Below are 22,622 nucleotides of genomic sequence, written 5' to 3' on the forward strand. Positions count from 1 at the left end.
ATGGATTTAAACAGACATGGGGAAAATCAACTGAAACCTCTTGTCTAACTCAAACCTCAATCAAATTCGACTCAAACCTCTTATCTAAATCAAAGTCTGCCAAGTCCTAAGAGGAAAAAAAATTGTTTTGGCGGAACGTTTAAAAAAAAAAAAAGCAAGAAAGATGCTGCGTTTGTACTGTGAGCTCTAGAGCAACCCAAACCCCAATCCCTGGAAAATTATCCGGCCATCTTTGCCTTAGATCGTGGAAGTTATTCAGACAGTCCTGGCCGGAGCCTGCATATCACAAATCAAGAAATCATCCTCCCAGTCAAGGCTGGTGACACCGTTCCCAACCTGGAAGAGGGGGGCTGGGGGCGGTACTAGCAGCAAGGGTAGCTTTTCAGGGCTTATGAAGCGTGACTATGATTCCAGCCTCTGGAACTCGGGTCTGCTCCTCCGCGCTTTCCTCGTGCTGGTTTCTCTCCGATAACACATCAAAATGCCCATCCAGCCACTGCGGCTGCTGGAGACTCCCAGGCTGGTGAGCGCACACCCGTCCCGGAGTTTCACCTGAGGACCACTAACCGGGCTTGGGGTGCCCAGGCCCGTTCGGGGCGTGCAGTGTGCGACGCGGCCCGCAGGGTGGGAGGACGCCCCCTTCCCCGCCCAGCGCACCCCTTCCCGTCCCCAGGAGGGGAGCACAGGTCCCAAGCCTCCATCCGGGCTCCGCCGACCAAGCTGCTTTCTGGACTCCGGGCCGCTCACCAAGGCGGACCGAGCCTCCCCCGTAAGTTAAATGGAGGCGAACCGGCGGTGACGGAGCCCTGCGCGGCAGCTTCGGGAGCGCACCGGGCCGCGGAGGGCCAGCCTGGCGGCGCGCGGGACCCTCCCTAGCCGGCTTGGCCGTGGCCGGGGACCCACGCGGTGCCGGCGCGCGCGGCGGAGGATCGGGTTCGGAGCGAACGAAGCCGCGGTCACGGCCTCGGCTGCGGGGACTGAACCGCGGACCCCCACGCCGGAAGAAACCCCGCACCCGGCCGGAGAAAGGCCCCCGAGATCTGCGCAGACTCTCTCTGAATGGCGCCCAGGTGGGTGAACCGTCCCAAAGAACGGAGGGTGGGCCGGGGCCGTTCTCGGCTCAGCTGGGGGCGGGGGGGGCTCGCCCCGGCCCCTCGCTGCCGGGGAATGAGGTCCGCGCCCCTCCCGGCCCCCACCCCGGCCCGCCGGCCCCGCGGTCTCCGCCTTCCCCACACCGGGCCTGGCGCTCAGAGCGCGGGGCCACGAGCGGGAGCCGCGGGCGTCAGGCAGCGGACGGTCCCGGGCGGCGGCGCATCCTCGCCCGCCCCGCCCCGCCGCCGCGCGGCACCCACCCCGCGCGCAGAGCGGCTTCCAGGCGTCAGCGCCCTCCGCGGGCCGGGACGGGAGGGCGGTCGCGTGGAAAGTGCGGGACGAGCCCCGCGTCCCCCCGCCCCCACCACGCCCGGCCCCGCGTCCCCCGGCCCGGTCCGGCCGGCGCACGGCACCCCCTTTTATCCACACGCGTCTCCCCCGACTCCCACCGGCCTCAGTCCCGACACCCCCACGCACGCCTACCTCGGCTCTCCGGGCCGCGTCCCGCCGCCGCCGCCGCCGCCGCCGCCCGAGTCCGCGCCCGGAGAGAGCGGGAGCCGCCGGGGACTCCGCGGGCCGCGCGGGGCAGGTACCGGGCTTTATGCGGCGCCGCGGGTGACTCAGGCGCGCGAGCCCGCCCCGCCGCCCTTCAAAATAAGAGTCCGCGGCGCGGGGCGGGGGGCGGAGCGCGGAGCGCGGAGCGCGGGCCGGGGGCTCCCCCGCGCCCACTCCGACCCTGGTCCCGCCCGCGGCAGCTTGCGGCTCGCAGGCTCCTCTGGGGCGGCCGAGCTACCGCTCAGACCGAGAAGCGCTAGTAACGGGAAAGAACTTGGCTTTTTCAGGCCCACACAGAGGGGTCGGCCTGCTGGGATGATGCGCCTCCGGGCTTGCTGCGTGTTCCTTTGCACGCGAAGGAGTGTCCAGTAAGCCCGACTCCAGGGCGGCGTTTTAGGGGAGAGCAGTAAAAAGTCCAGGCGGAGTGCAAGCTGCCCGAGAGGAACGGAACGGCGGGGGCCGGGGGAGGGAGCGGGGTCCCGGCTCTGCGGACCGTGCGCACCGACAGTGCGAAATGACCGCGTGACATGGAATCGAAAAGCACGAATCGTCATGCGGTCTGTCTCTTTTCTAAGGAAGAGGAAGGACAATTTTTAGATTTCCATTAATTAGTTGCCGGTGTTGTGTGTAATCAAATGCTAAATTCAGGAGCCCTGAGGGTGAGAAGAGTCAGGCACTTTGCTCTAGCAACATCTGAGGAAGCCGGTTCCTATCCTACCCTGGGGTCCTCTTAGGTCAGCGGCTGCTGGAGGCCCTGAGTCACTTGCTTTAACCCTCATCGACACAGGAATTTCTGTAGAAGGAGGAAATGGACTCATTCCTTCCAGAATTAATATTCTAGGCAAAATTTGCGACAGATTGTGGGCTTAGCCCTAAATCCAGATCACCAACTTTTCTTTCACCAGATCAGCTAAGGACACCCCTGGCTGTGTATAATCCTCCGGTGGCTGGGTGGCTGCATTAGCACACCGTGTCGCTACAATTTCTGCCCTCTTTTACCTTCCAGTGCATGCTCCTTGGCCACTGGGACCAAATCCTTCACACACAGTATGTTGTCAACACAATGAATGTATGAATGAAGGAATGCATGAATGAATGAAGGAATGGTAGTACAGGCCATTTGCTAAACTTATTAACCGGCCAGGCTGTTTCAGTAATGTGCTCACTGCCAATAAATGCCAACTAGATTTGACTAGCCAGTAGGCCACTGCTTGAAATGGTGTAGTACTGTACTGGCATCCCTGCCTTCATTGCTGATACCTAACAATAGCCTTTCTAGGTTCACTGTCTTCTGGCGGGTAGTCTATTCCTCTCAGAAATATCTTTATGACTTTTAAATGAATAATGATGTCTATAAAATATTAATAAACCAAATGTTCTTTAAACAATAAACCAAAATTGAATGTCCCTGTGATTTTACTTGCAGAGATAAATTGTTAGCTGCCTAAGGTACAGTCTTCCAGGCTTGTGTATGTGTATTTAAACACACACTTAAAATAGCTTAGATCATTGTATCCATACAATTTTGCATGTGTATATATATATTCTTTTCTTTCTTTCTTTTTTTTTTTTTTTGAGACAGGGTCTTACTCTGTTGCCCAGGCTGAAGTGCTGTGGTGCAATCATGACTCACTGCAGTTTTGACCTCTCAGGCTCAAGTGATCCTCCCACCTCAGCCTCCTGAGTAACTAGGGCTACAGGCACATGCTATCATACCCAGCTAATTTTTAAAAATTGTTTTCATAGAGACAAGGTCTTGCTATGTTGCCCAGACTGGTCTCTACTGATCTCAAGTGATCCTCCAGCTTTGGCCTCCCAAAGTGCTGGGATTACAGGCGTGACCACTGCACCCAGCCTATAACATATATATGTATATGTATATATGTATATGTTATATATATGGATATATATGTATACATATATATGTATATGTTGTATATATATGTATATATATATATTTTGTTTTGAGACAAAGTCTCATTCTGTCACCCAGGCTGGAGTGCAGTGGCCTGATCTTGGCTCACCGCAACCTCCACCTCCCCAGTTCAGGTAATCTCCTGCCTCAGCCTCCCAAGTAGCTAGGATTACAGGGCCTGCCACCATGTCTGGCTAATTTTTGAATTTTTAGTAGAGGTGGGATTTCACCATATTGGCCACACTCATCTTGAACTCCTGACCTCAAGTGATCCGCCTGCCTTGGCTTCCTAAAGTGCTGGGATTACAGGCATGACTCACTGTGCCTGGCCTGTACCTATTTTTTTTTTTAACCTAACAATATATTGACCATAGTCATCTTTCTGGGGATAATACAAAGCATTATCATCTCTTCAATTTTTGAGAGGGTGATAGGCCAACAATTCATTATCCTGGGACAAAGCTTTAATGAGTGAAAACTACTTTGCCTATTATAATAGTTCTAAAAGTATTTCCCTGTCTAACTTCGCCTTTCTTTGAATTCTCAGCCTGTTCACGCCCATGTCACATGGCCCTCTGTAGCAATGTCACCTGGCCTGCAGCAGGATTTTCCCGCAGGCTGTGATCTGACTCTGTCTAAAGTCACATCACAATGAGAGTTAGGATACAGGATCTGTGCCATTAACTGTGGGACTCTGAAGCTTCCTTATTTCCACAATAATGAGATTCATCTCACGAATTTTTAGTTACACTTTTTTTTTTTTTTTTGAGGTGGAGTTTCGCTCTTGTTGCCTAGGCTGGAATGTAATGGTACCATCTCCACTCACTGTAACCTCTACCTTCTGGGTTCAAGTGATTCTCCTGCCTCAACCTCCCGAGTAGCTGGGATTACAGGCGCCTGCCACCGCGCCTAATTTTCTGTATTTTTAGGAGAGATGAGGTTTCACCATATGGGCCAGGCCGGTTTTCAACTCCTGACCTCACCTGCCTCTGCCTCCCAAAGTGCTGGGATTACAGGCGTGAGCCACCACGCCCAGCCTAAGTAACACTTCTTAAATTTTGTGATTATTTAGGAGTCCATTCTCAACACAAGCACAGAAAGAAAAAAACACATGTCTGTTATAACGTCCTCTAATGTTTACCTGTCATCAAGGGACTATGGGGTAGAAGAGACGGAGAGTTGATTGACTGTGAGAAAACATACTCATTTCCTTTACTCTCAAGAGGCAGCAAAAGAAGGATGGATGATCCATGAGATCTGTCATCTCTGTGTCTGCCTTATTCGAACTCCAGGTGCCCGGAAAAATGCATGCACGTGGACCAGTTTTCACTTTTCAGTGCTAAAATCCAGGAAGACTTCAGGCACTGATGCAAAACACTGAAGATTCTAATGTTTGCAACTTTGAACTTTTTTTTTTTTTTGAGACAGAGTTTTGCTCTTGTTACCCAGGCTGGAGTGCAATGGCGCGATCTCGGCTCACCGCAACCTCCGCCTCCTGGGTTCAGGCAATTCTCCTGCCTCAGCCTCCTGAGTAGCTGGGATTACAGGCACGCGCCACCACGCCCAGCTAATTTTTTGTAATTTTAGTAGAGACGGGGTTTCACCATGTTGACCAGGATGGTCTCGATCTCTTGACCTCGTGATCCACCCGCCTCGGCTTCCCAAAATTCTGGGATTACAGGCTTGAGCCACCGCGCCCGGCCTTGCAACTTTGAACTTTTTACACAAGAACTGGGTGAGGTGTGGACACATCTTGGCTGTCACTTTGGACAAGCCCCAGAATTGCTGAAACTAGTATCAGTAGAAGCACTGAGGAGAATTTTGGCCAAGTTTGAAAAAGAATATTCCATCTTTCTCTGCACACTGAAGATTCTGATCAAGTCTTCTTTTATTACTTTTCTTTTATGCTTCCTTAACTAAAACTTAAAGTTCTGTATATTTGAGATAAGATGAAAGGGGCAGAGAACAAATACACAGTGAATCTTTATTTTATCAGGAGCCTCCCTCAAGGAAGTGCCTCCAGCCTAGCTGGCTCTATCTGCCAGAGGCTCTGCTTTGGGGCGTCCATATCTTTACCTTCAGCAGGCTTTGGCTCAGAGATCTGTGGCTTCAAACATGCAAATTTACTTTGAGATGAAACATTGTGTTCAATTCTCCAAGTATTTCAGGAGAAAGGTGGAAAGGGTGAAAGTAACTCTTCAAATCATTCCTTTTCATGTTTTCCTCACACTGAAAACAGTGAAACAGAGATTAAAAACTAAAACACTAGTTGTAAATGAAAGACACTAAAAACCAATAGTATTCACTAAAGAAAGAAAATCTTGGCAGTGAAAGCAAATCACGGATTTCTCAATAGACTGATCTATCTGACTACTGGCAGGTATTATACACCATCTAGCTCAAAATGCTCAGCATAGGTAACATAATATTTTATAAAGTAAATAGGATAAGCAAACCAAGTAAATGTCTTTTTACTGCTACCACAGATCGACATTGTTCAACCATGCTTTTCCAACTTAAGAACTGGAATATCAGCTGGGTGTGGTGGCTTATGCCTGTAATCCAAGCACTTTGGAGGCCAAGGCGGGCAGATCACCTGAGGTTGGGAGTTCAAGACCAGCCTGACCAGCATAGTGAAGCCCCATCTTTAAAAAAATTTTTTTTAAAAGAAGAATTGGAATATATGTATTTCATTCCATGTAGCAGCAAAAGAATATATCTTCAGGCATTTTGCTTAATATTTTAATGAAAATTACCAAAATTTGAGATTTTCCTAGAAGATTCCTGGCTTCTGGATTGGTACATTTTCTTCAAGGAGGCTTTTGCTATGTGTTTCCTCAGAGTGATCAATGGTGTCTATAACAGATGTTGTGATAATCAGTTCAGCATCAGGATCTTGCTCCATTCACTTCCGGTGTTTTGATTTTCTTTTTTTTTTTGCAGATGGAGTCATGCGCTGTTGCCTGGCCTGGAATGCAATGGCACTCTCTTGGCTCACTGATAAATCTCCAGGTCACTGCAACCTTTGCCTCCCAGGTTCACGCAATTCTCCTGCCTCAGCCTCCTGAATAGCTGGGATAACAGGTGCACATCACCACACCTGGCTAATTTTTTGTATTTTTAGTAGAGATGGGGTTTCACTATGTTGGCCAGACTGGTCTCAAACTGTTGACCTCATGATCTGCCCGCCTGAGCCTCCCAAAGTGCTGGGATTACAGGTATGAGCCACCACGCCTGGCCTTTAATGTTAATTTTAAAAACTTGATTTAGCTCTTACTATATTTTTTAGAGTCACAGAGTTTTGCCTGAGTGGCCTATTTCTTCTATTGTAGTTGCTGCCTTTGCAAGGGCTCCCAACTACATTTGTCAAGCAAGAACAAGACTAAGAAAATCACAGCTTAATTATAGATTTTGCCTGATATTGATTTACCTGTTACATTTGGAAAAATGTTTCTGAGAGTAGAATGCTTAAGATCAGCTTTTATTCCATTCAATTTTAAGAATAAGCAATTTTTTTTTTTTTTTTTTTTTTGAGATGGAGTCTTGCTCTGTCACCAGGCTGGAGTACAGTGGTGGGATCTTGGCTCGCTGCAACCTCCGCCTCTTGGGTTCAAATGATTCCCCTGCCTCTGCTTCCTGAGTAGCTGTGCTAATTTTTTGTATTTTAGTAGAGATGGGGTTTCACCATGTTGGCCAGGATGGTCTCGATCTGACCTCGTGATCTGCTTGCCTTGGCCTCCCAAAGTGCTGGGACCACGCCCAACCAGAATAAGCAACTTTTAACAATCTGGGACTATTGTGAATTTGCACTCTGTAACTGAGTGTAACATTTTATACAAATACATTTGTCTCCATATCAACAACTAGTAATTATTTTTAACACAAGTGAGAAACTTTGAAAAACCAAAATATGGGTTCTCTAAAGAGTCTCAGCCTTATGCGTTATCTGATCATCCAGATAGACTATTGGGGAGCGGGGAAAGGGCACACCTCTAAGGAGAACTCATACTTCACCATGAAAACAAATTCATCTATCCCATGTTCAAGAGCACTGATGGCTCTTTGGTTTGTTCATTTATTAAGAGCAGGGAGAATGGATCAGGAAGAAAGAAATGGGACTGTTTGTACTTGTATAGATGCGGCTAGACATCAAATGCTTTGTCACGAGGAGCATGCACCAGAAGGTCTGTGGTTGGAACACAAAGAAAGGTCATGCCAGGGTAAACAGAAAAACAGGCTGAGCTTGTGAGAGTGAGGTGAGCCTTGAGCATCCGAGACAACTCCAGAGGACTCAGAGTTGGGAGGGGCCTGAAGAGATCATCCAGGGAAGGCAGGTCCTGAAAAGCACATGGCCTTTTGAGCTGGACAGTGGGCTTAGTCCCACAAGAGACCTTGAACTCACAAGTATTTTGTTTTCTTATTTGTAAAGCGGAGACAAAGGGATTTACCCTGGATTGCTGTTGAGAAGATACGGTGCGATGCTGCCAGCGCATCTGTCATGTTTGGGATATAGCAGGTGGGCGCTGGTTTTTGTTGTGTTGTTTTGCCTATTTTTTTGTTTTTGTTTTTGCAAAACACAGTATTTAGTTAGAGTAAAAAATAATATTCTGAACTTTCCTTTGGACTGGCATCACACCACTCATGTCACATGCATTATCCATGTTTAATCTGACTGTGGAAACCATGAGGAAGGATCACTGTGACTATCATTCCAGGGACACTGAGCACAGAGAAGTTAGGTAACTTACTCATGGGCACAGAGCTGGTCAGGGGAGGAGCAGAGATGCACACCCTTAACTCCTCCGGAGTTCAACCTCCAAGGAATATATATTTGAAGTAAAAAATATGTATTTATGGAAAGTCCGCTCACCGACCCTAAGATCTCCATTTTACCCATGGAGCAATGAATTATTGCCAAGTTGTATTGGGCATAGTCAGGTCTGCTGGGTCTGAAATAGTTAAGGCAGCTTCTCAACATGTCCTGCTTGATCTACAGAAGGATCTGACTCACTACTGAGCCCCCCAAATCCAATGAGTTATGCTGGCTCTGAAGGAATCATCCACAGATTCCATGTGGATCACTCAAGAGGCATAGTGGGAATTTGCCTGTTTATTTGATTCTCCTGAATGAATGGTGAAATACCATCATCAGTGGACTAAGTAGTTAAACTTACCCTACATAAGAAAAATCTTAAGTTGTATCTTATAAATATAGTGATTGATAACAGACAAAGATGGCATATTTAGGTGAGGATTATACGTTTTACTTTAATTCCAGTGGTAGTTCATGAAGTCATGGGTAAGATCATGCATAAAGTCCTCAGCTGGTTCTCTTAATACTATTCATATTACCTCTGGGGGACACCATAACAAGGAATCTGTGTGTCAGATTTCATGTAGATTTCCAGGGTGCTTAGAAAGCACCCAGATCAGCCATGATTCCTTTTTTGCCCCCAGAAATACAGGAAGAAAAACTCTCTCAGCAGTGGAGCTGCTTAGAATGTTGTAGTGCTGTTTTCAGAAGAATGGTGTACATTCAAAGGAAACCAGGGACTCTGACAGACTATACATAGAGGACTATGTTCACAGGAAGGAGGGAATCGGGTCTGTTTCCCTAACTTTGATAAACCTTTCTTCTACGCAACCCTTTACATCCATTCCTTTGGATCAATATATGAATCCTCTGGGTCAAATAAATGGGATTATGTTTTCTGAAGTACTTTAGTTTCTCATTAGGAATACAAATACATAATGATTTGCTTCAGTGCTGAAGTTAAAGGTTTTCTAGCAAAGATACCCAACTACTACAAAGATACCCAACTACTAAGAGAATCATTGAGATTATTTTGTAGTATATCTTTAACAGAATAAAATGTACAAACCTAGACTCCAGTATGAACATGGCTTAGTAGAGAGAGAGAGAAGAGAGAATAAGGAGAAGTCAAATATTCCAATTAAAATTTCTTTAAATAGAAAAATGTAATGAATGCATTTAAAATTAGAAAATTCTTTGAATATAGACCCTAAGCTTCATAGGAGAAAATATTCGGTAACATTGGCAATTAAATGAATTTAGTAAGGCACACTGGCTCACCCCTGTAATCCCAGCACTTTGGGAGGCCAAGATGGGCAGATCACTTGAGCCCAGGAGTTGGAGACTGGCGTGGGCAATGGCGAAACTCCATCTCTACAAAAAATAGAAGCTAGTTGTGGCGATGCGTGCCTGCAGTCCCAGCTATGTGGGAGGCTTAGGTGGGAGGATTGCTTGAGCCTGGGAGCTGGAGGTTGCAGTGAGCCAAGATTGTGTCACCACTCCAGCCTGGGTGACAGAGTAAGACCCTGTCTCAAAAAAAAAAAAAAAAAAAAAAAAAGAAATGAATTTATCTGATATGTAGTGACAGTTAAAACAACAGATAATAATATTGATACTGCCTGTTCTGGGCCCCTTAAATGAGTTATACTAGGTCACTACTAATACAGTGAAGTACTAGATTTCAAGAAAAAATAAAATCAAGATTTTTACCTAAGATTTCCATAGATGTAAATGTAAAAAAATTCCATTGCTCACAAGAATTAAGATCATTATTCTTGTATTAGTATATGATATTTGTTTGTTTTTAGTAACTTCAGAAAAAGTTCAATGATTTTGAGAAAATTTGGTCAATTTATAAGATTTATCAAAATACATTTCAAATTATACTTTGGTTCAATCTGCTATGTTCAAAAGAACTGGGGACCGGCCCATGAATATTTTCTTTTCTTCTTCTTTTTTTTTTCTTTTCTTGAGATACAGTCTTGCTCTGTTGCTAGGCTGGAGTGCAGTGGCACAATCTCAGCTCATTGCAACCTTTGAGTCCCTGGCTCGAGCAATTCTCCTGCCTCAGCCAAATATTTTCAAATGGCTGTTTCTTTTACAATACGTAATGGATTTTTTTTTTTTTTTTTTGAGACGGAGTTTCACTCTTGTTACCCAGGCTGGAGTGCAATGGCGCGATCTCGGCTCACCGCAACCTCCGCCTCCTGGGTTCAGGCAATTCTCCTGCCTCAGCCTCCTGAGTAGCTGGGATTACAGGCACGTGCCACCATGCCCAGCGAACTTTTTGTATTTTTAGTAGAGACAGGGTTTCACCACGTTCACCAGGATGGTCTCGATCTCTCGACCTCGTGATCCACCCGCCTCGGCCTCCCAAAGTTGTAAAGGATTTTAATAAAATATGGCTCATGAAAAGAGTTCAAACAGAGAAGACTGCACTGAGAGAAATCGGAATTTAGAACATCATTTAAAAAGTGTTCAGTTAATAGGGTTGGTAAAAAGAAATAAAAAATTAAAAAATGTATTTCTGGACAAAGCTGACAAAATTTTGAAATAAAGTTTTCAATGCAAGTAAAAAGAAAATACGGCAACCATAAATAAAGACTAAATTCAGTCCTGCCTCTTTAAAAGCCAGGCCTTCTGCATGCAACTCATTACCTCAATTTTAGCACAAGTCTCATTAGAGGCCAGGTGCAGTGGCTCATGGCTGTAATCCTAGCACTTTGGAAGGATGAGGTGGGAGGATCACGAGGTCAGGAGTTCGAGACCTGCCTGACCAACATAGTGAAACTCTGTCTCTTCTAAAAATACAAAAAATTAGCCAGGCATGATGATGCGTGCCTATAATCCCAGCTACTCAGGAGGCTGAGGCAGGAGACTCGCTTGAACCCAGGAGGTGGAGGTTGCAGTGAGCCGAGATCATGCAATTGCATTCCAACCTGGGCGACAGAGCAAGACTCCATCTCGGGGAAAAAAAAAAGTCTCATTAGAGATGAATTTACTGGCAATGGGTATATGCATGCTTTAGCCCATTGTCGTGCTTTGTTCATTAGCATATAGGTGGCAAGAGTATTATTCCATCTTCATTTGTGGGTGGTAGGAGGGCACACTTGACCTAACTGTGGTGTCATTGTTCCCTTGTTTGCCCACTGCATGACACTTAAGAAAACTTGTGTCCCAGCAGTGAATCAACTGGTCCGACAGAAATTCTCTTTCCACACTGACTCCATTTTGGAGAACACAGGCAGAGTCTCTTAGCATCATGGAGGAATTAATTTTTTACTCAGTCACCTGCTTCATTGTCCTACTACAAACAAAGGTCCCTGTATAAATCGCCCAGGCAGAGCACAGTGGACAGAAATGCTGGCTTTTCTAGGCCAAGTACTGTTACATAAGGAGAAAGGGATTTCTTCTCTTTTCTTTTTCTTTTTCTTTTTTTTTTTTTTGAGATGGCATCTTGCTCTGTTGCCCAAGATGGAGTGCAGTGGTCTGATCTCAGCTCACTGCAGTCTCCATCTTTTGGGATCAAGCTATTCTCCCGCCTCGGCCTCCCGAGTAGCTAGGACTGCAAGCATGCACCACCACCTAATTTTTTTGTATTTTTTGTAGAGACAGGGTCTCACCATGTTGCACGGTCTGGTCTGACTCCTGAGCTCAAGTGACCCATCTGCCTGCCTTGGCCTCTTAAAGTGCTGGGACTGCAGCGTGAACTACCTTGCCGAGAAAGGAATTACTGATTTCTGAGCTGCCCCTTGGTCAGAGACACCATCAGGAAAAATAGAAGAAAGGGGCCTAGCAGTGTTCTCTGTTACACTGAGGGTAAAAATCGATGGGGCCAGCTATGGTTCCATGAAGTTTCTTTGTCCATAATCTTCGGGAGATCCGATGTGTTCATTAGGCACAGTACGTTCAGTGGGCAGGGCTGACACTGTGGGCATCCCATGAAAAAATTTTCATTTTCATAAACTCAGAAGGAAAAAGTCAACAATAAATAAATAATGATGACCGTATAATAATGAATCCAGCCTGGATAACATTCATCGTTATACCTATACAACTATAAAATAAAATTCGTTTTTGTCTTTTTTTGAGATGGAGTCTCACTCTGTCACGTAAGCCGGAGTGCAGCGGCGGGATCTAAGCTCACTGCAACCTCTGCCTCCCCGGTTCAAGCAATTCTCCTGCCTCAGCCTCCCGAGTAGCTAGGATTACAGGCACACACCACCACACCTGGCCAATTTTTGTATTTTTAGTAGAGACAGGGTTTTACCGATTTGGTCAGGCTGATCTTGAACTCCTGACCTTATGATCCACCTGCCTTGGCCTCCCAAAGTGCTGGGATTACAGGCGTGAGCCACTGCGCCCAGCACTAATTTTTTTTTTTTTTTTTTTTTTTTTTTTTTTGAGATGGAGTATCACTCTGTTGCCCAGGCTGGAGTGCAGATCTCGGCTCACTGCAACCTCTGCCTCCTGGGTTCAAGCAATTCTGCCTCAGCTTCCTCAGTAGCTGGGATTACAGGCACATGCCATGATGCCTGGCTAATTTTCGTATTTTTAGTAGAGATGGGGTTTCACCATGTTGGTAAGGCGGGTCTCGAACTCCTGACCTCGTGATCTGTCTTGGCCTCTCAAAGTGCTGGGATTACAGGCATGAGCCACCACGCCAATTCTGTTTTTTTAAAAGGAGAAACAGATCCACAAAGGCAAAGGTGCCTCTGTCCTGTGAAAGTTGTAAAGCCGCCCTAATCTTGAGTATCTGACATTAGCTGGAAACTTTGACACTTTTCTTTCATTAGCTATAAAGACAAGCTCTACCACCTATTCTCTATTCATCATTGTATTCCATGTGAACCTAAATCAGCAGGTGTCACCAGTTTTTAGAAGATGAAAACAACATCCAGTATTCTCAAGCTCTTCATAATCAAAGCGTGGAGACAAAATCAGCTGTTGACAACAGGTGCTTTGCAGTTGTTCATTCATTTGGACATTTCTTTTATGAGTTAATTACTCATAATTCCCTGGTGAACAATCTGCACATCTGGGAAAATAACACTGCCCACTGAAAGTGAATTACTAGAGCGTAGGTGAAACACAATAGTTAGTTCATTTGGATACCCTTAAAAGGCTTAACAAAAATCCCTGAAGCACTTGGAAGCTGGACTTCGAGTCTGAAGAATGAGTTAGCATCAGGTTGAAGACTGCAACATAGGAATATGTGATTCCAACTTCTCACTCAGCTCCTGACATTTCCCGGGGTCACCCACTCTCTCTGTTCCACATCCACCCCTCCCAGAGCTTCCCATTGATCACTATCATTTGACCTTATTGGCAAAATGCCCTACTTTTCATTTAAGGGCTTAAAGAGTTCCTTTTCAATTTCAACTTGTTTGTGGTGGAAAGGGAGTACTTTGCTACCTGCCTCCCCTCCCTCTTCCACCAAAAAAAAAAAAAAAAGGATGAAAAAAATCTAAAACCAAACAAAAACCCTAACATGTAAAACAGTTCCTAAGCTCGGTTCATTATTATCACACAGCTATTCAGATTTTAAATATAACAAAGACCTCATCAGGTCCTGAGTCCTCTTGCAAAAGAGGTCTTCGGACAAAATTCTTGTACTCTCTCAGTTTCCCCATGTGTTCTGCGAAGGGGTTGGATGGCTGATCTCTAAAATGCCCTTTGGCTGGAGGGTTCTGGGATCAGGTCTTACGCCAGCCCACCATGACCTGGCACAGAACTTTTAACAACTCTTCAAATGGGTTGGGGTAGAACTCAGAGCAGTGGGCTTCAACTACATTCTAATGGGAGATGAGAAAAAACACTAAAACATTTTTTTTTTTTTTTGAGATCGAGTCTTGCTCTTGTTGCCCAGGCTAGAGTGCAATGGCACAATGTCGGCTCACTGAAACCTCTGCTTCCCTAGTTCAAGTGATTCTCCTGCCTCAGCCTTCTGAGAAGTTGGGATTACAGGTACCCACCACCATGTCCGGCTAATTTCGTATTTTGTATTTTAGTAGGTAAGGGTTTCACCATGTTGGCCAGGCTGGTCTTGAACCCCTGACCTCAGGTGATCCACCAGCCTTGGCCTCCTAAAGTGCTGGGATTATAGACGTGAGCCATCACACCTGGCCTAAGACGTCTCTTTATACTTATATTCATCTCATTCTTCAAATTTTTCTATCTTTGTGTATATCTGTATGTGTAATAATACATAAAACATCTATATATTTGTACATACCTATATACACACATATCTACATATACACACATACATATACATGATATTTTACCAAAGGGGATGAATAATTAAAAAAAAAAACCTTAGTATCCCATGGTTTTAAGGTAAGATGAAATAAGTAGAGAAAAAATATTTAATCAGATCAACTCATTAATGTTTTGCAGAGGAGTTAGGACTTCCATTTCTAACGTCATGCTTAGCACTATTTGGTTCATAAACATATAGTTTCAAACATGTGAATCTAACTTCAGCTGAAACAATTCAGCCTATTTTCCACTGCTTTGGGGAGGAGGATGGATTAGGTAAAGATAATTCCTTCAGATCATACCTTTATATGGAGATTCAACTGAATACCCTCCCTGTGAGTTACAGCGTAGATTATTCTGGGCATAGCTTTATGTCTGCAACATTTGGAGCTTGGATGTTGTAGACAAGCAGAGCATATGACTTGCTAAATCTTTTTTCCTACTGACGTAACAGGACTCATAACCCAAAGAAACACAGAGACATTCACTATCTAATAACTCTTATTGAGAACCTCACTTAATAAATAATAGTATCATGAGATTCCTTCACTGGTATGATATGCAATATTTCAGAATTATATATGTCTGTCCTCCAAATGTTCACTGAGGCAGGTAATTTTTGTAGCTATCTGTGTGATTATCATTCTCATATTCAAATAGACAAATTATTACCTGGATACCTGGCTTCTGGAAGCCCATTATTTAATTTTCTCAGTTAAACTAGAAGTTCTTCCTTGTACCTGTGGTCATAGTCAAGAGAATTGTCTTCTACTTGGGATACTTTAAGTGTATTTTCAAAAACTTTCACTGAACACCTCCTGAAGTAATGCAATTTCATGCTTAAGAGCTCATGCTTTGGGTGTAAATCCCAAGGCTGACACTTTAAGTCTCAGCATATGCACTTGTGATGCACAGGTATCCATATGTATAACTGGCACTATGTCTCCATGACCTTGTCCAGTCCTCAAAGCATCCCTATATGAATAGTGTGCAATTTCACAATGTAGCTTTTTATTATTATTGTATCATTTAGCAGAAACATTTTTGCCTTCATCGGCCTCGTTGTTACTAGTTTTAGTTGCTGTGTAATATTCCATTGCTAAGTGTAAGACTGGGCAAGTTATTTAACCTCTCTGTGCCTCAGTTTCCTCCTCTGGTAAAATGGGAACAACACACAGTACTGCACACCTCATGGACTACTGCAAGGATTCAAGGTGACACTGGGAAGCATTTGGCACAGTGCACATGGCATTGCTGCCAGTTAACGTTAGGTATTACTGAGAAACATGACTTCTACCACTAAGGAGTTAATATTCTAAGTAAGTAACTAGATGAAGCAGATTGTTAAAGAATCACCTGGCCTAAGACAAGACAATAAATTGTCTAAAGGTCCTTCAAACTCTTAAGTCTGTCAAAGTAAAACCCATGGAAGTACTGTTTGAGTGCCCACAGGATGGGGCAAGGGGCAAGGGTGGTAAGTAGAGCCTCCAGGGAACAGCTGTTAGGGGTTTAACAGCAATTCTCAACAAAGGAGTTGGTTCTGCTGTTAACTCCTTGTGAGATCCTGCACAATTCACTTCGAGTCCTGCGTCTACAATCTCAAATGTGAACTGTAGAAGATTCGATGAGATTACATTTAACATTCTATGATTACCAAATAGTTTTTATCAGCCACCACAGGAAATTCTATAAAGATATATTTACTTTGCTTCTCCTCTGCTTTTTGACACCTGAGCATGTAAATAATTTCTGCATTGTTCTAAGTCACAATTAATTTCCCTTGGAAAGAGAGTAATTCAGACAAACCGATTTATGCAAAATGCTTTCTAATCACTTGGATGTCTTTACAGTTACTCCCAGCAGTGGAGGAGGGGTGACCGAAACAAAAGCATCGAAAGATTAAATGAACTGCTCTTTCTGCGAACGTTTATTATGTGATCTCCATGTCAGGGCTGGTTCCCAGTTGCCATTCAGGGCTTCAGAAGGAGATCCTTGCGCAGGTGCTCGGAATCTTCTCTTTAAATTCAGGCATCACTGATGACGGTGTTTCATCCTGGACTGACTCTGCCAATTTTTGGTTACCTCACATTATTCACAGCTATACTGGAGAGATCACACACACACACACACACACACACACACACACACACAAAATGGTCTCAGAGCCTCTGCAGTTACATTTTTGTGTGTGATTGTTTTTCTCTCAAAAGAGTTACACTTGCTATTTTAAAATAATTGGCATTTTGCTATTTTTGCTAGCTTTGCTATTTTTAAATAATCGACATAATCAAGTCAGTAAGTAAAGCAGTTCTATAAATGGCAAAGTCTATTACAACATCACTAACTACACAGAACTTTGTTACTTATATTTGCTGCAGAGATAAACTCTGAAGCCTCAGTTCTTTCTGACTCTGGACTCCTACCTCTTGCCTGTAAGCTTTTTTGCCATCATATTTTTTTGAAAGGCATTTATTATTAAAACAGACATAATAAAGATGACATAAAAATCTCCCTCTATGCATAAATACTAGTACTATTGCTCCATATTTTTTCTAGTCCCTCATAGATACACAGATAGTGTGTAATTTTACAATTCTGTCATATCATTTTTCATAAACATTTTTGCCTTTTTAGGCTTAATCATTACTAATTTTAATTGCTGCATAATATTCCATTGTTGAGATAAGATAATATTCTGTGTTTTTGGCTCCTAAATTTTTTGTTTTGAAATTATAGAAAATATGCTAGACTAAACATCTTCATGCTTATAATTTATTTTCCCATTTTGAGTTACATCCTCGAGGCAATACTAAAAAGTATGATTTTGAAGTCAAATGTTCTTTTTACCACTATTTATTTATTTATTTGAGACAGGGTCCGCTCTATTGCCCAGGCTGGAGTGCCTGGTATAATCATGGCTCACACAGTCTTGACTTCCCAGGCTCAAGCAATCCTCACCACCATGTCTGGCTTTTAAAAAATATTTTTTTGGTAGAGACAGAGTCCTACTATGTTGCCCAGCCTGGTCTCAAACTCCTGAGCTCAATTAATCCTCCCACCTCAGCCTCCCAAAGTGCGAGGATTACAGGCATGAGCCACAACACCCAGCCTTTTCTCCCTGCTCTTGACATCTATTCCTGAATTGCTTAAAATAAAATTTAAAAAAAGTCAATTTGTGAAGCATTGGTAGGATGGAGCTTGGTCATTAAAATGGGTATTTGTGGGCATAACATAGTGTCTCATTTTAATTTGTTAGTGATAATAAACATGTTGTCATAAGCCTGATGTTTTCTTGAAGCATGATAAAGGTAGCTTATTAAATGGAGTTTATATTTAAATATAAGCTGGGGGCAGGTTATTTTTGGAGCCAGAATGCACTACGTTGTAAGATCATCTACAGGCCGTGGCCAATCTCTGTGTGTTTCCTGTTTTGCACTCCAGTTTAGCTATCTACCTAAACTCTTCTGGGCAGGTTCTGGTAGTTTCTGATTCAAGCGTGGGTTGTCCAATTTTGTATTTTGCATGGGAACGGAAGGATAGACTTGTTCACATGCCAATTCTAGAGTTGCCAACAATTTAGAGTTATTGAGGCTTTTCAGAAGTCTTAGCAGGATGAATGCCTCTTATTTATTCCTAGTTGTGGACATAAGTAAATTGATTTCTTGATTAATAATCTCTCAATAATTGGTTTTGTAGGACAAAAAAGGTTGCTTCAAATTATGTTTAATAGTATCTGAAATTCTCTTTCCAAATCTCTGTTCTCTTCCACCCACACTACAAAAAAGTATCAAAATAAAAGCAGTGCTAATCCATATGATCAGTGACATATTATTTCACTGTGGAGAGTTGGGGAGATGGTATTGAGGAGAATAAAATAGGTACTGACAACTTCTTTGCATAATTTGCCTCTTTTGACATCGTTTTCAGTAACTATCAACAGATTTAAGTTAGACACTAGCTAATGGACATTTAATTAGTCAAGAGGTAAGATTTTTCTCAAAGGATACAATCATAATTCAGTGTTCAGGACATGTCTGAAAATGGGTTTCCAGATGTTTCTGTTGGTTTTTGGAAGCTTCCATCCTCTTGGACTAAAAGTTTCATGAATTACACATAAAGGGAATGTGACGGTACTTCTAACACACAGCTTGCAGTTTTCTGTGTTTAATGAAAGCATGCTTATTATTGCTGCTGCCACTAACAGAGTTTCTAAACATCTCTTCAGCCGCACATCTATAAAAAGCCAATAAAAAGGGGTAGATACGATCTGTTTTTCTCACTCCAGCTGAAAGACCAGAGATACTTCTTTCCCTGTTTATTTTGTGGAACGAGTAAAACAGAAATCTTTTGCCCTTTTTTCTTTGCCTATTTTTACTTTGCGATGGCCTTGAGTCCCTGACACACTTCTATTCTGAAATACTTCAGCACTGACTTCCTTATTTGGTTGCTGGAACTGCTCTTTGTCTTGTCCAAACATTCTGCTAAGCTTGCAGCCTCCCTTCACCCCCGCCCCTTGCCCACTGCTCCCCCCTTTACACACACACACACACACACACACACACACACACACGGGGCTGGCTCCAACAGGTCATTCTGACTCAGCCTTCTCTGTCGTGCATTAGCCAATCCCCCATCAGTTATGCCCATTTAAGGAGTACCTTTTGGAAATCATAAGGGACCAGAGAGTTTCCAGCTGTTTAAAATGACGGCTATGTTGCATACACTCGAAGTCACCGCAAAGCACGTATTTCACACAATTGCCCCATCCTACGGCAGGGTATGTATTAAAAAACAACCACCACCACCAAAAAAAAAAAAAAAACAAACCCCAAAACTAAACTCCAGACTGCTTAATTAGTGGTTACTTTATTCCTCAGTATTTTGGCAGTTAGATTTGGCTGATAGAGAGAGGCAGAGTTCACTATCTGGTTAGTTTTCAACATTCTCTAATCTATGATACATGCCAAGCACTCCAATCTAACACTTAAAATACACACACACACTCACACACACACACACACACACACAGACACACACAGAGACACACACAACATAGGCCTAAGTCGATGTGCCAGTAACACAAAGTAAAGCTCTGGGTTCCTAAGCAAAGAACGCACATTTTCAATAAATGTTGTTCCCTTTTCTCTCTTGAGTTGAAAACAACCAGGCATTTAGAGTGCTGAAGGCTATTTTCTGGTTTGTCTGATCAGATGTCAGTGAGGAAAGCAAAGCTCTAGGCATTCCCTATTTAAGAAAGAGCTGCAATGCTCCCATCCAATAAAACAGAGCAGTGTTTCCTTACATATAAACAACGGAGAAATTCCTTGGGCAAGCACATAGCCTTTTGGTTCCTGGAACAAAGCGGATGGTGGTATTCATTATGTCAAATAAACACATCGTCCACACTCCAAAGGGAAACCTGAAACAATAAGCTGAACAAAGCAGTTTTCAAGGTTTGAATCCTTTTGCAATTAGCCCTTGTCTAACTCAACTGAAAAATTAAGAGTGAGCTATTTTCCCAGAAGAAAGTTCCCTTAAGTGATTAAATGCCACAGTTTGCTCCCAACACTTGTTCTGAAAAAAAAAAAAAAAAAAAAAAAAAAAAAAAAAAAAAACTGGAGCTCGTTTTAGAGGCAAGTAATATAAACATACAGGATATCCTATCACTCAGGATTATTTCTCCTTTAGCCACCCAAAATGGTCTGCACCTTCCCTTGTCCCCTATGTTAATTCCTACAGCCCTGTAATTGATCAGGCATTGGGCTCGCCACTGCAACCAACCTTTACAGTGATCACTTTCATCAGAATAAGCAGCAGATCAAATCCTATAGGAAGCACATTCTCTCCCTGCCTTGTTACCATTGAGTCGATTTTGCTTATTTGTGTTCACCATGGTGACCACTGTGGAAATAGCGTTCAGCTTATGAAATTCCCAAAGTGTATTTCCCTTTTTTATTTAGGACCGTTTGAGACTGGCTTGGATGCATTCTTGTTGAAGGAAGACGCAAATCCTTCTCGGATATAGGCAGGGTGTAAATGACAAATATACTTTCAACTGTTTCCACTGGTTAGAATCTTAACGAGCCTGGATGTGTCTTACAACAAGGCTTGTGGGTTCAAACTTTTTAGGTTTTAGAGCACATGAAGTTGGGACTGTTTGCACACTGTTATACTTCATTCTAATACAGGAGCACCAAGCAATTCTGCTAAAGGAAAATGATGCTAGTGTATGCCTACAATATTGAAACCGCTACAATCATGTGTCCATGAGAAATGACATCTGTCAAGGTTCTTCCAAGTTAATTTAAAAATGCTTACATTTGCTCATTCATCTTGTTCTTAAAGAAAAATAGCAGAGGTCACTAAAAGAGTAAAACATTCATTGTTTTATAGAGAAAAATTTTAAATGGAGAACATGATAGAGATTTGGGAAAGACCATCGCTGCTCACTTTCAGCCCAGTTCCTTGGGAAGTATCACCGGACAACTGCTAGAATCAAGAACCTAGTCCAAGACTGGGCTTGGAGACCCGCACTCTCCTGCTATTTTTGCTGCAATGCAGTTATGCCACTTTTGAGGAAGTCATTTCATCCTATGAATCTTACTTTCCACATCTATAAAGCACAGACCTCATTTTAAATCAGAATTCCCAACATGGTTCAGTGTCATCCTAACAGAAATTATACAGTTGATCAAGACAGGCCACATAGTCTATTAGTTAATGCATTTCCACTCTCATTGTCCCTGCACTGCTAATAAGACAGATTTGATACATAAATTGAGGGATTCAGAATTTTAATCCTCAGTGCAAAAAAATCAGGAATTGGTAGATTGAAGTGATTTCAAATAACTTTCCCAAATCTAAACCCCCAAACTTTAAGAAGAGTTGGTTCTTATATTTCTGGTGTGTGGTCTTCACACTGATAATTTCCAAGTTCAGCCAAAATTTTAGGCTTAGATACAACCTTTCTCTTTGTTTTCTTGGGATTAGTCTCAAACTCTCTGAGACTGCTTTGGAACATCTCAAAAATGCTGGCAAAACGTATTACTGACAGCGTCTAAATACATTTTTTTGCTATTGCTTCATCCCACTCTCTCTATTGCATTCAGAGTTTACTTTAACTTGACTCTTTCTGTTTCCCATCCCTGACCTTCCTCCCACTCTCATCTTCCCCGGACTCAGATGCTGTGAGGTTCCATAATGAGGAGGGTCTCAGAGATGTGTGGAGAAGGTTTCTTATGCACACATTATTTGGTTATAATAGCCTTTCAAAACTTAATGAAGGATTTTGTTTATTGGGGGAAATCCAAATATTATACAGATCAAGTTTACCATTTAAAATATATCGAATTATGCGAGACATAATCATACAGCAGCTCAATCTGTAATCCTGGCTACTTGGGAGGCTGAGGCAGGAGGATCACTTGAGGCCAGGAGTTCAAGACCAGCCTGGACAACACAGTGGGACCCCCCCCAACTCTAAAACATTTTAAAAAAATTAGCTGGGTGTGGTGGCATGTGCCTGTAGTCCCAGCTACTGAGGAGGCTGAGGTGGGAGGATTGCTTGAGTCCAGGAGTTCAAGGCTGTAGTGAGCCATGATCACACCACTGCACTCCAGCCTCGGTGACAGAGCAAGATCTTGTCTCTAAAATCAACCAACTGATCAATCAGATAATGCTATTTTTTTTTTTTTTGAGATGGGGTCTCACTCTGTAGCCCAGGCTGGAGTACAGTGGCACGATTTTGCCTCACTGCAACCTCCACCTCCTAGGTCCTGGTTCAAGCAGTTCTCCTGCCTCAGCCTCCTGAGTAGCTGGGATTACAGGAAGGCACCACCATATCCAGTGAACTTTTGTATTTAGTAGAGGCGGGATTTCACAATGTTGGCCAGGCTGGTCTTGAACTCCTGACCTCATGATTCGGCCTCCCAATGTGCTGGGATTACAGGCGTGAGCACTGTATTACCTCGCCCGGCCCAGATAACA

At 43.5% G+C, this 22,622-nt stretch overlaps 1 protein-coding gene and 1 long non-coding RNA gene across 9 annotated transcripts in view; one reads left to right on the forward strand and one right to left on the reverse strand.

Annotated features, from left to right (window-relative positions):
- The window catches only part of PALLD (palladin, cytoskeletal associated protein), a 449,105-nt gene that overhangs the window by 91,622 nt on the left and 334,861 nt on the right, over nucleotides 1–22,622 (reverse strand). The window lies entirely within an intron of this gene.
- Nucleotides 161–20,265, forward strand: LOC141584089 (uncharacterized). 2 transcript variants are annotated; one of them, XR_012517054.1, is made up of 4 exons: nucleotides 161–1,070; nucleotides 6,506–6,780; nucleotides 7,992–8,078; nucleotides 16,487–20,265. It is a non-coding gene; the product is annotated as an uncharacterized LOC141584089 (long non-coding RNA). The 2 variants fall into 2 exon arrangements; XR_012517053.1 differs by having other exon boundaries at nucleotides 6,506–8,078.

The sequence above is a fragment of the Saimiri boliviensis genome, chromosome 3, assembly GCF_048565385.1.
Source record: "Saimiri boliviensis isolate mSaiBol1 chromosome 3, mSaiBol1.pri, whole genome shotgun sequence".
NCBI lineage: Eukaryota > Metazoa > Chordata > Mammalia > Primates > Cebidae > Saimiri > Saimiri boliviensis.